Source organism: Camponotus floridanus, unplaced genomic scaffold (genome assembly GCF_003227725.1).
Source record: "Camponotus floridanus strain SB8 unplaced genomic scaffold, Cflo_v7.5 scaffold196, whole genome shotgun sequence".
NCBI classification, from domain to species: Eukaryota; Metazoa; Arthropoda; class Insecta; order Hymenoptera; family Formicidae; genus Camponotus; species Camponotus floridanus.
The window spans coordinates 222,546-241,483 of NW_020229321.1; the positions used below are offsets into that span (position 1 = coordinate 222,546).

The 18,938-nt window shown below is 31.1% G+C and overlaps 1 pseudogene; it reads left to right on the forward strand.

Annotated features, from left to right (window-relative positions):
• Nucleotides 1–10,234: 10,234 nt before the first annotated feature.
• LOC112637707 lies at nucleotides 10,235–18,571 on the forward strand (annotated as a pseudogene).
• The last annotated feature ends 367 nt before the right edge of the window (nucleotides 18,572–18,938 follow it).

Here is an 18,938-nt window from a genome sequence, read left to right on the forward strand (position 1 = left end):
GCGTGTATTTCTTTCATCGAAGACTTTTTAATTGCTAACGGTGATTATTCGGCAGTGATTGATAGTGATTAATGATAGAGAGTGAGTTTAGTAAATTCTCGTTTTATCGAGTGAGTGAATAAATGTGGTTACGTTTAAGAGAATACAGTTAATAAAAAGAAGAACTTTCGATTAATTATTTAGTGTGAATGTCTCTGTCTTTTGTAACGTGTGATATCTATGTTAAATTTGAATGAAAGTGCGATCTATCGGAATATTTATTTCTCAAGGAACTACAGCAATAATTAGCAGAAGTCATCGAACAAGGTAACAATAATTATTCTTTGGCGTTGTGTCGAAATAGATCTTGGGAAGTCAGATAGTGTCCCAGAGGAAATTCGTAAAGAGAGGGGTTTTTAGTGGGTAGGGAGTACCGAGTTGGTAATTAGACTTGGTACTCGAGTCCCACATAACTCACCGGACCGAGCGGTGAGTATGCATAAAATGCATTTTCCCCTCTCGTAAAAAAGAAAAAAAAAAAAAACCCAACAACGGTTAAGTGAGCGAATGAGAGAGACAGAGAGTGAGAGTGAGAGAGAGAGAGAGAGAGAGAGAGAATGTATGTATTCGCATGTATGTCCGTGTGTATAGCGACCAGCTGATCGCCCCGCGTGAGCGCCCGCGTCTGACGGTCAGTTGCGCCGCCCTTGCATGCCTCTTGTATCCGACCCGTAATAAGCAAAATGTTTCTCTTAATAATTCAAAAACTATGCTTTGCACGAAATTTTGTCAAAGGAAAAATCGTCTTAGAATTCGATTAAGATTATGTTTTTGCAAAAACATAAGGTTATTTAGAATCACCCTGTATATATATATATATATATATATATATATATATATATATATATTGTGACGTGGCCGTCACGTCGCGTACATCCGCCCCGGCAATCTTGACAGGGCGCGGGCCGAGTGGCCGCGTCAAGGGTCAAGAGAGAGAGAGAACTATCGCGCTCCCCGGAGAGACGAGCGAATTAGTGTAATTGCGTGTAGTATTAATTCCTTTTTTTTATTTTGTATCATCGTCGGCTTGAGGCGCCTCACCATCGAACACCGAAGAACAGGGGAGAGCATCATCGCCTCCCCGCGACAGCTAAGGACGACAGCCGAAGGGAAACTCATAAGAGCCGAGGATCCTGGCCCAGGGAGCCCTGCATCATGAACCCGGGCAGGGGAGAGCCGCATCGCCTCCCCACGATTGCCGGAAGCGACAGCCGTTGCGACAGCCATCCTCCAGGGGAGGATACGTCCGTGAAGGACCGCACCCGGACAATATAAGGGCCCGCAACGGCATTCAAGCTTGGCGCTATTTCGCGCGGGGCGCGAAAATGCCTCGCGTGGCGCGCGAGGCGCCAGGACCTCGCGCGTGTCGGCCGCTAATTGGCCGGGGGTCCGCGCATCCCCCTGCGCGGCCAACGACCCCGCTATCGACTCTGGATCGCGAGATCCAGGGCTCACTTTGTCGCAGCCACTCGCCTAAGCCAGTCGCGAACTATTTTTGTGTGTGCTCTTGAGACGGAACCGAACTTGGCGGACGAGGCCGAGGATCATCCCCACAACAGGAGGAGCTCCGTCGGTGAGGTTGCCCACGTAATTTTGGTACTCCGCGAGCGTGATCGTGTCCGCTCGCCGGCCGTTCTGTCGCCGTCGCCATTACGGCTTATCGCGACCGCTCGAGCCTTCAGCCGAGTCGGTCGATTTTATGTATTTCGGGCGACCGGAGACAAGCGACCGAGGAAGCGCGGACACTAGTGACGGAAGTGCGTATCGTAGGGTAATTCTCGTTTCTCTCCGGGTATCAGGGTGCGTAATACGCGTAGCATTCGACCATCGGGTATCGACCGCGTGCGTCGTAAATCGCGAGAAATGCGTAGTTCGTACGGGCTGTCGTTTGGTTGTCGAAGCCGCGTCTCGCACTTCTGAAATATGTCTCAGAGCGAGTCTGTGGAAGTAATTATTCGTGATTAATGAGTCTTCGTGTATTTTAATTGTCGTTCATGGATCTTGCGCGAAACTGAGTATTATTGTCGCGCCTATTGTGTGCGTGTGAGCTATCCGTCTCGAAAGGAGAAACGTAATCCCTCGAAATTGTCGCGGTGTGCGGGTATCGCACGATTCTAAGTATTGAGATCTGAGGTCAGGAAATTCCTGGCGAATATCGCGGCTATCGAAGGAGGCGCGGTGCGGGACTGTCGCCCGGCCTTCCTTATTTCCTTGATACGAGAAGATAATTAATTCTCACGCTGTCGAAGGTATCGGAGGTGTGACACGACATTGTCGCATCGCCCCGATTGCCAGAAAGAGTTGAGTTGCGAGCGTCGCGGCAAAAGGCGGAAAAATCTCCGACCGCCGCTGGCTATCGAACTTCGCCGGTATCGCCCGCCCTCGTATGCGAGATCTCTCCTCGCGAAACTAATATCTTTTCGCTTATTGCGTAGCTAATCGGCTATCTTATTTCTGGGTTGTCGACTCCGAGTGCGCTCGGAGGAAATTGCGAGATACGCAGCTAATTAGTAAGATCTCAGCGAGGCTGTCGGAGCTGCGACTCATAGGCTGGTATTATCTCTCTCTCTCGCGCGTGTAGTACGACCGTTATTGAGAATTCGAATTATTAAATTCAGTTATATCAATTATTGTTCTCAGGAGCTTCGACTTTAGGAAGCCGCCGTAACAGACGTTCTCTGTTGGACCGACTTAGAATATCGCGCGTTTTTCTAACGTTTCGAGAATGATGGTCAGTTCATGTCTAGTACGTTAATTCTGCGTCCAATCTGTATCGATTTTTACTTCTTTTTGTTAAACACTTTTCTTATTATTTACGTTCTTAATAAACCTGTTAGTTTCTTATTTCTTAAATCTCGCGTTCTTTATTTGACTGGCGATCGTCCGTAATTTCTGTGTTCGTCTTTGTCTGTTAATTCAATAAGCTCGCTCAATCAATTCACTTTTTCTTGCAAACCCCGCCCCTCTACCGTTAGGCGAGCTAGCCAGCCCGTGGCGAAGCGGGCTGTCGTATTCTTTCGCGTTATTCTTTGAAGAATTCGTGAAACTGGTACGTGAGAGACCGTACCTGGCGCCCAGTTCCGAGATATCGAGACGGCCTTCGCTCCGCCGCGGCTCGCGCACGGACACCCTCCATCCCTGTCCCGCCGATCGCGAGTACACCAAAACCCTTGTGTTTTTGACGGCGCTTCCGCTCCCCCGCGAGAATCAAAATTTGGAATTGAAAAAGCGTCGCAATATATATATATATATATATATATATATATATTGTATATTATATGTATATGTATATATACTGTTCATATAGAGCGGTTTTATTAAATAAATGTCAAATTATTACGTCGTTTTTTAAACAGATATACGTCTATGTGAACCGTATAACGAGTAAAATGTATTAACCACGCTCATTACTATATGTGCGGGCTAAAGAACGACGCCGATTAGATGATATTTAATTAATAATTCCTTTATTGTTATCTAAAAAATGATTCAGAACTCTTCAATTCATTTTTCATTAAGAAATAATGCTCCTTAATTTATAGACGCGCATTATGCCCTGTATATGTATATGCAGAACAATTAGTAACAAATAATTTACTTTGGTTTATTTTATTTTAAATATTTTGTAATCTTGTGTTTTTTATGACAAATAAAATAATGATTAGATAAATTTATATATATATATATATATATATATATATATATAATACATCTATAATCTGGTAACATTTTATATTTTCAGATTTGCAGTGTATTGAAAAAGAAAGTAAAGTTGAAGAATGTGACATTGATGATGTCAATAACTCAAATGATGATGTTGATAACTCTATTGTACTAATGAACATTTCGTCAGGTTCAAACTTGAATTTTAAACAAAGTTAGTATAATTTCAAATTAACTTATGATTATATATGATGTAATTTAGAGTAGCCATAATGTTATTTAGTTAATATATGAAACAATTTAACATGATGTGTCTCTCATATCTTTTTTCACATTTTTTATCTTGACAATTTTGTAAAAATTTTATATTTTGTTCATACACCTAAATATCTTTTATAGTGAGAGATTTTCAGCAAGAGATAGTTGACGTGTTACTTTCTATGGCCCATATGCTGATTCCTCTTTTATCGATAAAAGTGCCTCTAAAACTGGCTTATAAGTCTTCTAATTGGCTACATGCCACTTTTAGAGATAGTTTTAGCGATAAAAGAGGAATCAGAATATGAGCTTCTTTTGATGGAAAACATCCGACTTTGACGTTCTTATATTTGAATTAGACAAATTTTGATGTTATTTGATTTGAATATAAATAATTATAAAATAATATATTGATGTACATAATGAGTATCCAATGTGGATGGGAAAAATAATATGTATATTGGCTTAGTTTACACCGATACTTTAATATGCATACTAAATATTATGCATTTGTTTATGTTATGTTACGTTATGTTAAATCTATAGTGACTTAATATTCTGATGCTTATTGGTCCATATACGGTCTTATACTATATTATTATACCTAGCACAAGTATTAAAATATTTATATAAAGATTTTGTAATGTTATTGATTGATATTATATATAATAGTAAAGCCAGTTACATTTTATATCTCATATAAAAGATTCGATTAGATGTATAATTAAATCAATGTTTAAATGATATGAAACAGAAATAGTAATAGTAATTTTATTTTATTATTTTTAGAACCACAATGTTCTGTCCAATTGTCCAACCAAAAAGAGGATCATGATGATGATGATATTAACGATAATGTTAATCCAAATTGTGAAAATATCCAGGCCCAGACTTGAATGAACAAAGTTAGTATACAAATTTAGTTTATATTTTATTTATGATTATAATTTATTTTTATCATAATGTTGTTTAGTCGGAAATATTTAGACGTTTTTTTATTTTTCTTTTTATATTTTCAATGTAGAATTTGTCTAAAAATTTATCTTTTGTTTCCATACATACATGAATTAACTTTTTTGTCAATATTTTATAGGGGTGGACAATTTTCAAAGATTCGTGATTAGAAAATTAACGAATCTAGAATTAAAAGTGGATAATATAAACCAAAAAATGAAAATTATAAATACAAATCAAAAGCTCATATTAGAGAAACTTTCTCTCAGTTCAAATTTGGAAATGGAACAAAGACAAATTGACATTTATGAAGATTTACCGCTTAAAGATGAAAACAGTCTTCAACTTGTAGAAACTAAACTAAAAGATGATTTATTTTATCGAAATGAAATGGTAAGTCAAATTTTGAAATTCTGTTAAATTCCTTAGAGGAAATAAAAAAGGAAAGACAACGATTTAAGATCTGATAGATAATTTTGAAAAGAGTAAAAGTCGTTAAAAAAATGTTATATTTATTAAATATTCTTGCATGATAAAGTCATATCTATTGCCTCCTGGATTATGTAACGTATTTTATCCTGTAATATGTATAAATTTCTCACAGATAGCAAATGCACATGTATATAAATTATATATTTATATGATAAAAGATTTTTTATAGCAATTTTATAAAAAAGCATATACAAAGATATTTAGTGGAATATTTTTATTTAAAATTACAGATCTTAAGTTTATATCCTTCTTCTTATTTTGAGATGTTTTATGCAAAGAATAATTAAAATATATAATTTATTTATTATATAAATATATAATATACTATAATATATATATAAATATATATTAATATATTAATTTATTATATAAATATATAATTTCGATTATATGTTTGCAAAATAATTATTAATGCTAGTTTAAAATAATTTCAGATTAAACAATTGACACGGTTAACGTCTTGTGATAACATGAAAACATCATGTTTACGAGTTATAAAAGCCATATTGTCCAATGAACTTACGGAAAAATAGTTGGTACGGAGCCAAAAAAAAAAGAAAACTTTTCCAAATTGGATGTATGCAAAGTAATTATGAGTAAGTAAAATATTTAAAAGGAAGGAATCTATTTTTTATTAATGAATTTGGTAATTTCTTTACAAGTTTAAAGACATATTCGTAAATAAGCATTTTTTAATTAATAAAATATATATTAAGATTTTTCAACTATTTCTTACATCTATATATTAGAAATAAAGCATATACTAATTTGTTATTTGATTAAAATTAGATCATAGATATATTTTTTCTTATTTATTCAGAAATAACTAATGAAAGGTTACCTATATTACTTTTTCAAGTGTGATACGAAGATCACATATTAATGTCACGGATGAGCAGATTGCCGCGCCTATAAAAATATGGCTCGCCCATGCTAAAGAGCGCATGGAGCGTTCACAAAACATACAGCAAGAATAAAAAGAATATAAATGGAGAAGGTAGCCAAAGTTTTGTTTCTAATAGTTGAAGACTTTTGATCTTTTGATTTGTATTAATAACTTTCAGTTTTTGACTTATACTTCCTCCATTCTTTTTATTCACAAAGTAATTATATAGTTATTCTGAATATAAGACGAATTGTATAGGATTCCGGTACGGAATCCATATGCAATATTATATGTTATAGTAAAATTAAGTAAATTTTATTATTAATTTATTTTGGTACTTTGCAATATTATATGTTTAAGTAAAATTGAGCAATATTATATGCAATATTATATGTTAAAGTAAAATTAAGTATATTAAATAATTTTATTATTTATTTTGTTACTTTGCGATATTATATGTTTAAGTAAAATTGAGCAATATTATATGCAATATTATATGTTAAAGTAAAATTAAGTAAATTTTATTATTTATTTTGTTACTTTGCAATATTATATGTTAAAGTAAAATTAAGCAATATTATATGCAATATTATATGTTAAAGAAAAATTAAGTAAATTTTATTATTTATTTTGTTACTTTGCGATATTATATGTTTAAGTAAAATTGAGCAATATTATATGCAATATTATATGTTAAAGTAAAATTAAGTAAATTTTATTATTTATTTTGTTACTTTGCAATATTATATGTTAAAGTAAAATTGAGCAATATTATATGCAATATTATATGTTAAAGAAAAATTAAGTAAATTTTATTATTAATTTATTTTGGTACTTTTGTAATATATATAAAGTATAAAGTAAAGTAAAAGTATAAAATATATATTAAATTATATAAATTTGTTATATAATTAACAAATGAATAAAAATATTTATTTATTTACTGAACACAGAGTACAAATTAATATAACCTATCCTATCAATATATTAATAACATACTGATAATGATGTACTAATAACATACTGATAATGATGTACTGATAACATACTGAACGACATTCTATAGATATACCGACAACATACTACACGTCTGCTGATGATATCCTATGAAAATACTGCGGGATATTCATAACATATACTACGAATTATAATAAACGGGACATAGGAATTTTCGTAGCATGTACTCAGTATATCGTAGTACGTATATCGAATGTTTTGAGAATGTACGCAATATACTTTTGCGGTGTTCTCCGAACATTCTCAGTATCTACATGTGCTGTTAGGGTTGTGCATTGTGTAAAAACTTCTCTTGGACGAAATAAACTTATAGAGTAGTAGCAGGCAATAACACTTAAATTAAAGGTAAGTCATATTATATAATACATCCTATATTATTTCATTAACTTTTCATTGCGGTATAGGTTAAGAATCGTTACAACGTATTTTTTCTTTATGTTAATTAATTTCTTAATTTCAAAATATATATGAATTGTTAACATTTTTTTGTTTTTTAGGTAATAACTATTTCATTACAATCGGATCAATAAACTTTATGGCACTTTTTATCCATTCATTTTAAGTTTTGTGTCTTGTTGAATGAAAATCAAAATGTCAAACAAAAAAAGTCAAAGAGAAAAATTGTGTCGTAAAATTAACGAAAGAATCAATCTGTCATTAGTAATGATTAGTGAAACTAATCAATTAACAGATCATGAAACAATCTCAGATCAGAAATGTGAAAAAATACAGAAAAATAGTGATAATGAAATTATTATTGATAATAATGATAACAATGATTTTCAAAATAATAACAATGATTTTCAAAATAACAATAATATTTTATTAAATAGTAAAGATAATAATTTGAAATTGAATGATTATTCTTCTCTTGCAATTAGAGATTTACAAGAACATAATAACACTAGTATTTCACTTCCATTATTTACAAAGTCTAAGGAATCTCTTACTACAAAATTAGGAAAATGGTCCATTGATAGAAATATTAGCCTAACTTCATTTAAAGAATTATTAAATATATTTCATGAAGAACCATCTTTGACTAATATCTTACCAGCTGATCCACGTACAATTTTAAAAGCACCTCGCAAATCTAATTTTTTAAACAATTCATTTCATTATTTTGGTATACGCAACTCATTAAATTCTTCAACTTTAAAACATAATATAATTGTTGATGAAAACACAGAATTTTGTCTAGCAATTAATATTGATGGACTGCCTTTAACAAAAAGCACATCAAGTTCTTTTTGGCCAATTTTGGGTACAGTAAAATCAATTAAAAAATTAAAAAATCAAGTATTTATAATAGCTTTACATTATGGAAGTGAAAAACTTAAAACTAATGAATTTTTAAAAAATTTTGTAGAAGAATGTATAGAACTATCAAATGGAATAATGATACAATCTGTGTTATGTAAATCAAAATTTCAATGTTAATTTGTGATACCCCAGCTAAGTCTCATATTTTATCTGTTAAGAGCCATTCAGGTTATTTTTCATGTACAAAGTGTATTGAAGAAGGCGACATGGTTAACAATGTTTTATGCTTTGATAAAATTGATAATTATGAAAAAAGAACAGATCATTCATTTAGAAATACTCTTCAAATCGAACATCATACAGGAGAAACACTTTGGCTTCAAATTCCCAATTTTAATATGATTGACAATGTACCTTTAGATTATATGTATGCATATTCTTCTACTAGGTGCAACAAAAAGGTTGTTAGCGTGTAACGCTGTAAGCGTTATGGATGGATATTTGGCAAGCCTCCTCATAAATTACGTGCTTCAAGTATTAATAAAATTAGCAACAATCTTCAGCTGTTAAAAAAATATATTCCTTGTGAATTTGCAAGAAAAACTCGGCCAATAAATGAATGTAAAAGATTTAAAGCAACCGAGTTTAGACTTTTTTTATTATACACAGGTCCAATAGTTTTGTAGAAAATAATACCATTGAAAGAGTATAATAATTTTCATATGCTAAATTTAGCAAGCTCGATATTGTAACTCGATAAGTAAACACTATGTAAAATTTGAGAATTATATTTCTTATGCCGAAGATCTAATGAAACATTTTAATAAGAATTCTATTACAATTTATGGACCTGATTTCATTTCACACAACATACATAGTTTATTGCATTTTAGTGATTGTGTGCGCCTGTTTGGTTCACTTGATGAATTTAGTGCCTTTCCATTTGAAAATTACATGCAGAAGATAAAAAAGAATATTCGTAGGCATTCGCAGCAGTTGCAACAAATTGTGTGTAGAGTTAGCAAGGAAAATAATTTTTTGCAACCAATACAATCTACAAATGATAATTCCGTAACATTATTGCGGGAACATTTTAATGGTCCATTGATAAATAATTGCACTTCTCCGCAGTACAGGAAGCTTAAAATGATTAATTATTGCTTAAATGTTTTAAAAGTAGCTGATCGATTTGTTGAATTGGATGATACAACTATTGTTGAAATACAAAATTTTGCTTCATATCAAAATGAAATATTCCTAATAAGAATCAAATATATTGCACATAAAGATTTCTATTCAAAGCCATGTTTTTCTTCATTATTTGATATTAAAGTAATTACAAAATATGATACTGAATTGAAAATGTGGAGAATGGACAAGATCAGAAGAAAATTATTAGTTTTACCATATAATGATAAATATGTTGCATTTCCTCTACTTCATTTATAATTGCTTTAATTTCATAAAAATATTAAAATAAATACAAATAAAAATAATGAAAAAATTTTGAAATTATATGGTTAGTTATTTATTCTATTCTTTCATTGATCTTGATTTCTTTGCTAAATTGGCATATTTCTATTTGTATGCAAGTGATTCGAGGAATTTAATAATTGCATTTATAAGTTTAAGGAATTGCTATTGATTAATATGTACATATAGATGACTTGGCTTGTCGTTCGATTCAAACAGGAAGATACTGTGGAGGCAGTACCGAAAACATGGTTTCTATCAAAAGAATCTACATACTATTGGCCACCAAAAAGTTACGATAATACAGCTATTAAAGCATTAATAAAAAAGAAGCATAATCCTGGCTCGACATGGATAAAATATGAAGCAATTGTTTTAGGCACATACACATATAGTAAATATTATTTATATTATGTTAAATTTTTATTAAATTGTATTATGTAAAATTTGTATTAAAAAAAATAATTAACTTTTAATTCGTTTAGATGATTTAAAAATTGCTAAAAAAAAGGCAATCAAAGCCCAAAGTACAGATGTCCTTTCATCACATACAGAGACCTTAACAAAAAAAAAGAATAAAATGCATAAACGGAGACAAGACAGGAAGAAACACAATTCCTCAGATACTGATAAATCCAATGAGTCTAACTGTGATATGTCTGATGAAGATAGTAACACGTACCCATCATTTTCACATTTTGGCAACACACATGTTGAACGCGGTAAAATAATTAAATTTTTCTAGCAAAAATTTGTTTAATTTTCAAAAAGTAATTTTTTTATATTTAATATATAGACAGTAATCGCTCTCCAACAGAAAGTCAAGATAAAAAATATCACTAATGGTAAGAGTTTTTGAAATTTCAATTTTTATATCAAAATGCACGTTTGTTAATTAGATCAATATGTTAAAGAAAATTAAGTCCAAAGCCGCGTATAGGTATAAATTTGAATATAGATTTGAAAAATTAACTTTTAAATTTTCAGAATTTAAAAGACAATTTTTTAAAGAAATTCATCTTATTCATCTAAAATTAAATGACTTTATGAGGAGCATTGATATGCTTATAAAAAAAACCCGATGTATTGATGAACCAGATCTAAATGATGACACTAATATGGCTGTTAAGATTCTAATACAATCGTTTCCAGTCATTACAGAACAGCAACTAATGTCAATGGAAGAATGGCTATCAAATTCAACTGATAACATACATGCATTGGTGTGTATTGAATTATCCTATATATTTTTTTTTAATTTTATATTACATGATGAAAACTATTTTCTAATAAATTACTTTTCGAATTTTATATTTTAGAGTAATCAACTGCGTTTAATTGGAGGCACGGATCTTTCCCATCTAATCAAGGGCGTTATGTTGAGAGTAATTTCGAACGAAGTTGGGATGCTATATTCTTGGGAGGGAGTTCGGCAAAAAAACCTTTTCGTTGAAGTTTGTCCAAGTTATCATTGGTAAAATATATTATTTTATATACTCACTTATTTTATATACTACATCGAAACAATTTTAAGCACATATACATTCTTGAGCAAAACCTAATGTAACTGTGTTGCGTAACTAAATGATGCTCAATGCAATAACCAAATAGAAAAATTTAAATTTAAAACTAACTTTGTAATATAACTTTGTCGCTTTCACTTGATCTACTATTTCTGATTTAATACATTCCTATTTATGGATCAGTCGGACATATTTTTAATATTGCGTTACTGTATTAATGCGTAATATCATTTAACGTGCGACGAAGAAATCATAACAACCAGTTGCTTCGAAGTCTCAAGTTGTAATCCTGTTATACATGTATTATATGTGCCCATAATTATGAAAGTGGTCTAACAAGGAAAGGGTCGGAAGTGTCCCCCTCCGATTTTAATGAGCTTTGAATATGTTGTAGTCTAGATCAAAATAGGAGACACGTATTTTTTTATAAGTGCTGAGTCGGCCGTTAAGGGGGTGAAACACCTTCTTGAAAAAAATCGATTTTTTCATTTCTCAGCGGATACCGTCGAAGCGATAAGAGATATAAACAAAAGTTTCAAATAAAAGTTTTATGGTCTTTAATGTACTTCAAAATCATGTAATCAGATTTGTCGAAAATGTCATATTTTTCGAAATCCCCTCCCCCTCCCTTTTAATGTTTGAAAATTTTTAAATTTGTCTCATAACAAAACTTATAGCTCATTTAACGACAAATTCAATCATATATAATAAAGTTGTATTCCGAAGTCATTATATATATGTATATGGAAATATTACATAAAATACCGTACATAATTATTGCATACAAGAATAACAAATATTCATGGTTGATATCGGTTACAAAGATGATGATCATGAAAGAAATGATTTATACAAAGGGATTTTTTACACCATGCGCAAGAAATTACAGCAATTTCACCGCAAATATCACATGTTGGTTTTAAATTAGTTTTGAAACAAAAATCTACTGGTGTATCAAATTCTTCTGGTTTCTTTTCTAAATAACCACTTTTATACCATGCATATTTGAATAAATTTTTAAACCTTGGTGATGAAAATTGATTATGTGTTAATGATTGTAATTTTAAAATATTGTTTCTTGAATGAAGCTTGACGTCAAGATCTAAAAGCATGATGGTATCTGAAAAATGTCTAACAAAATTTTTCCATAAACGAAAACCGAATACATCTAAAGGTTGTATTTTTCCCGTTGCTCCAGCTGGTATAGTTAACAAATTAATATTGTCTATAAAATCTGGTTTGTTTCTTTGAATTATATCAGGACAATGACCAGTCCAAGAATCTAATAATAACACTGATTTTGGTCCAACATTTGGAAAAAACACTTCTTTTATCCAGATCTCAAAATGATGCGATGTTAATTTTCCAGATTTTGATGCCATGACAAAGATATTATTATCTTTAAACATTGTTTCTTTTACTATTGGACCAAATGTTCCAGTAGGTTCTTTTAAAACAATAAACAGAGGCGATAATAATCTACCATCAGCTGAAACAATAGGTTGTATAGTATAACTATGTGTAGTTGCTGATATGGATTGTACTATGCGCTCTACTTTTTTAATACCAATAGGTGATAGTGAACGACCGGAATGAAATTCTAATTGAAATCCACTTTGGTCCGAATTATATACATTTTCAATTCCATATTGTATAATAGAAGATTTAACATTTTCGATAAATGACTTGCTTCGTGCTTCTAAATCTTTGTCTGACGCTAAATTTTTTTTTGTTATAAATTTTGTAATTTTTCTAGATACGATATTATGTGCAAGCTTAAACCTTTTTACCCATGATAATGATGCTGTAAACCCAAGTAGATTTACTTCCTTCTGTGCGCGAAGAGCCCATCGAGCAATATCAATGTCATGAATAATTATTCCCTTTTCAATACCTTCATGGAATTTATTTAACGTATATGTTGAAATTTCTTTCAGTTTATCAAATCTGTTGCCACCTTGATTTACTTGCTGCTCCCATCTTCTTAATTGACGTAATGACGTGACTTTCCGAAATCTATTTCTTATAGATGCAAGAGTTCTTGACTTTTTTGTTCCACTTCTCCATAACTCTACTGCATTTCTTTTATATTCTATTGGTACAGAATCCGCAACACATTCAATTTCTTTTACAAAATATGTGTCTTCTTCTCTTTCTTCATCAATTACAGGTTCTACTTCAGGTATATCAAATTCGTTTTGAAAATCTAATGATGATTCTTCATAAACTTCAAACGCTTCTTCATACATTGATCGAAGCATATTTTCCATCATGTCTTTTGTTTCATTTTCATCTGTTGTAACAGGACTTTCTGGGAATTCCCCAGTCATATACAGTGCAGTGTATAGCAGTACTGCTACATTTCTTGGATTAAACATTATCTAAAAAAATTATTAACATTATGTATATTTGTTTTATAAATATTAGCAAAAAAATACTTATTAGCAACAAAAATATTTTATTATTTAATGCGTATTAATAATTTGTTACGTTTTCCGAGTTTCATGAAAAATAGAACAGTTTTATCACATAACTTAAATAAAGTAATAAAATATTAATTATAATTTAAATACATTAAAACAAAACAGATAAACCGCAATTTTGAATGAAGTGTAAGTAAAAGCAAAAAACTATAAAAGTTTTAAAAATCGAAAAAGTACATACATACTGTATTGTTGTGTGCGTGGGGCACAATTGTTTTTTCAGGATAACGGCTAGTCTTGTTAATTAACTCGAGCACTTGTTAATTATTTGATAACTGATTTGTGACTGTCCGCCGCTTCTAGGCGGTGGCTTTTAACGCCTCCGGTTCTGAACGATTATCGGAGGAGGATCGCGCGGTGGCATGACCAAATAAAATCATTGGTTATTTCTAAAGTGGCGTGATCAAAATGCAAGCGAAGGAAGTCCGAAGACTTCCTCGCATTTTATTGCAATTCAGCGCTATTTCGAGAGTGATTTCTTCCTCTGTTTGATGACTTGGCCGTGTGATACTGGCTGTATCAGCACTTCGGGCAGCTGACTTTCTTATCGCGACGCATTTTTTCGCTCGCTTTATAAGTTATAATCCTTTTAATTATTTTCTTATATATATAAATATATTTACTATCGCGCTCGCGTATATTCGATAGACGCTTTAATAGTAATATGTGTTCCACTGCACGCAGTTGTTAATAAAATAATATATTGCACCAACTCATTTCGCGAATGCGACATCTGTTTATTCATAGAATTGAATCTATTAACATCGGCATCTGATCAATAATTTTCCTTGTCCGACTAGTTTTATTTTTCATGCATTAAAAACATTACTTTTCCATATAAATTATATGTATATTTATTGTCACATAATATAGACATATATTATAATTATAATTATTATGTAATTTATAATTATATTTATAAATATAATTTCTATAATTTATAAAAATATATTCTCATAAATTATTTATTGCTAATTTATGGTTGCCTCTGTGAGTTTGCGAAGAAAAATGACTGTCGCTGTGAATAACGAGCGTCATAAGGCGGATAAAGCGGGCGTATAGTAGTGTATAGGGATATTTTTAATTTATTTCTGAAAAATGTGACTTCGAAATACAACTTTATTATATATGATTGAATTTGTCGTTAAATGAGCTATAAGTTTTGTTATGAGACAAATTTAAAAATTTTCAAACATTAAAAGGGAGGGGGGGGATTTCGAAAAATATGACATTTTCGACAAATCTGATTACATGATTTTGAAGTACATTAAAGACCATAAAACTTTTATTTGAAACTTTTGTTTATATCTCTTATCGCTTCGACGGTATCCGCTGAGAAATGAAAAAATCGATTTTTTTCAAGAAGGTGTTTCACCCCCTTAACGGCCGACTCAGCACTTATAAAAAAATACGTGTCTCCTATTTTGATCTAGACTACAACATATTCAAAGCTCATTAAAATCGGAGGGGGACACTTCCGACCCTTTCCTTGTAAGTCATATATTTCTTGTGTCGAGATATTTAATGAATTGCATTTGAACGAATTAAAAAATATTTTTACATTTTACGACATTTTAATTTATAATTTTTTTAGTCTTGATTAATGGAAATTTATTATGAATATGGAATTTTGTCTGAATTTCATACGAAAATGTTGTTTTTAAAGCTTGAATTGACTTAGACCATTTTCAAAATTAACTGAATGTCCTATAAATGACTTAAAGCAATAAAGAACTATGAGTTTTATTTGAAACAATAACTTTAATGGAATAATTCATGAACATTTATTAATTATTTTTAAAAAGTAATTCATTTTTATCATTTCGAGGTTTTAAGATTCTTAAAATGTTCCTGAAAAACTGGAGGGATGTATGGTAGTAAACACATAATATCTTTATGTTTTTCTTCCGTTTCTGGTCTAATGGTGGTGTATAATGGAAGTAATGTAATATTTCCGTATATTTTTGGTCTTCCTCTTTTAGGTGAAAGATCCAAAACGTGGAATTTAGAATCATCTAAAGAAGTTTTATAGAACATTTTATAAGGTTCATTTTTCAAGAATCTCATCCATTGAATTTGCAGCCAAGAGACAGATTCGCCCGCGGTATTTTTTACTCTTCTTGTTATTGATTCTTCTAGTGATTTCGTTGAAATAAAATCCGGCTGCGACATTCGTTTTATCGAAAATGTATTTCTTCTTCTATACTTTTCTATCAATTCGTAATAATGCTCAGGGTTGTATAAGTAATTTGTTTTTTTTATTTTCATTTCTATCAAACCAAAATCACGGTCATTCGGTAGAAAGGAATGACCCGATACCAAAAATTTGTGGTCTACCGTTTCAATATTATTATTTGATGACTGAGCAATTTTCATCCATGTCAATGCTACTTTAATGTTATGATTTTGGCCTGAACAAGCATCACTGTAAGCTATTACGTGTTTTTGAGTAGTTGTAATATTCTCCATATGCGTTAAAATGCATGATGCTACTTCCTGTGCATCTCTTGAAGCTGTAGTTTCATCCCATACATACATCTTGACATTGTCATCATGGAAATTATGGAAACCCAAGTTGTATAGGTACATATTTTGCTTATAATAGGCTAACGAAACAGACAGTTTAGGATACGGAAGTGTTTTTTGCAAATCAAATGAGAATCCATAATATTCCCTGGAATTTTCTTTTGCTTTTCTCTGGTCCTCTGCAAGACAGTTCCTAGCTCGTTCGGCATTTTGTAAATGTACATCATGACTTTCTCTAAGATGTAATTTCTCTTCCTCATTATTACATGCTTCGATTTTTCCCTTCAGTAAATCGCATTTTTGGCATGTGTCTTTTCGAGGAGCATGGGAATTTAAGTTAAATTCAGTATTAAATATTTTCCTGTAGATCCATTCCTTAACAAAGGATTGGTTATTTTCCTCACATTTCTCTACATACATGCTATACATTTTACGAATATCTAAATCAGGACTCAAATATTTTCGACCAGGAGTGTGACGAGCTCTGGTGTAGTGGCTCTCGTATGCTGGGAAACTTAAAATATGTCCCCGTACAGTTTTTATCTTAACTTCCTCTGTTTTTCGCGAAGATCCAGGCATCTTCCCACGACGATCAGTTCCAGGTGTTTCAGCATTCAGAGCACGAGTTAACCGCCCTACAGAAATTTTATAGGTGTCTAAAAAAAAGTTCCTGCAAACCGACACTACTTCTGACTTATTATTTTTAGACAGAAAATACTTGTAGCTGCATTTTCTCATAGGTCTTTCAAAAGTTCTGGGCCGCCTTTGTTTTATTAATCGTTGATGAACTGTAGTACACAGATATAGATTCTGGGTTTCAAAATCTTTTAGTTTCCAGAATTGATCAAAATTAGATTTTCTTTCATTATATTCTACGCGATCTAAACATTTTTTTGAGCAAAAGCAATCCTTATTTTCAAAAATTTTGGCACTCACAAGTTTTGATTTTTTTGTCGTGTATTCTTCGCCATTATTTCTCTTAATTTTTCTGATATTTTGTGCGTAACTATCTTCATTTCTTGCTCGTTTTCTTTTCTTATCTTTTTCTATCTGCATCATTTCTGGGGTTTCTAAATTTACAGTAAAGTCTTGGTACGATTCATCTGAAGATGATAATTTTCTTATTCTTTTCCATTTCTTGGAAGTATTACGTGGTCGTATAATATCTGCAGATCACATCATATTATCCGAATAATAATTAATATATTAATATTCACATAATAAGTACGTTGTCATTAACCTGAACCGCTATCTGTTGACATAGTGGTAAAATATAATATATAAATTACTTGCCGCCAATAATTAGTTCCGAAGAGCCCAACTGAATTATATTGTTAGATAAACCGGAATGAATTGGCGTTTTTGTCATTATTTGATTGTCATTTATTTTACTGGCTTATTATGTAGTTCAGAAACGCGTCAAAGAGGGCCACGCGCCATTTATGTTTATATAATTTCTTTAAATTTTTGACTTGGACCACTTTCATAATTAACACTAAATGAATTCCGTATAACGTTGAAATTACAACCATTATCTAAAGGTTCATTTTTGACGATATCGTAAAAATTACATTGAATAAATTTAGTTTAAAATAATGTGGTGTGAAATAAGTGATAAACTCATCTTTTTTAAATTTTGACTTAGACCACTTTCATAATTATGGGCACATATGATGTTTCGCATTAAAATTCGTAGGTCTGTCCATACGGTTACATTCCACAGTTACGTGATAAAGCTGAACTCAAGTACGCACATAATTTATATTCACTATATAATTTTAGATATTGTTCGACTGAACTCCAAGACAAAATTTGCAATAGAATCAGACATTATAGAAGTAATAAGAAATTGGTTAGTTAGAAGTAAAGAACGCAGCAACAAATTTCCGTCGAAACAAAAATTGAAAGAAAACACTGTGCGTAAAACAAGTTCGGTTTGTGAAACAGATTCTACTTCTGAAACAGTCATGTCTGAAAAAGGGCCAGAATCTTAACGATTAAGATATAATTTTATGTCATTATTATTATTTGTTTTACATTTATTAAAATTAAAAGTACAGTTAGGTTTAAGATTTCAAATGAAAATAATTAAATTGTTTTGGTACTGCATTAATATTTTTTTAATTTGATTTGCACTTTTTTGACTGCACCTTTGTCAGTATTCTTTTTTTTATTTAAGTATAGTAATTTTTATTTTAAAGCTTTAAAACTTATTGTTTAATACTATTTTGCTACAATGTTAATTTTATTTTCGTTTTTATACGATTTGTTTAGTTTATTTTCATTACGTAGCCTTACAAGACACGTACAGAAAATTTATACATTAAAAATGTAATGTTATGTATAACAACACACATAATA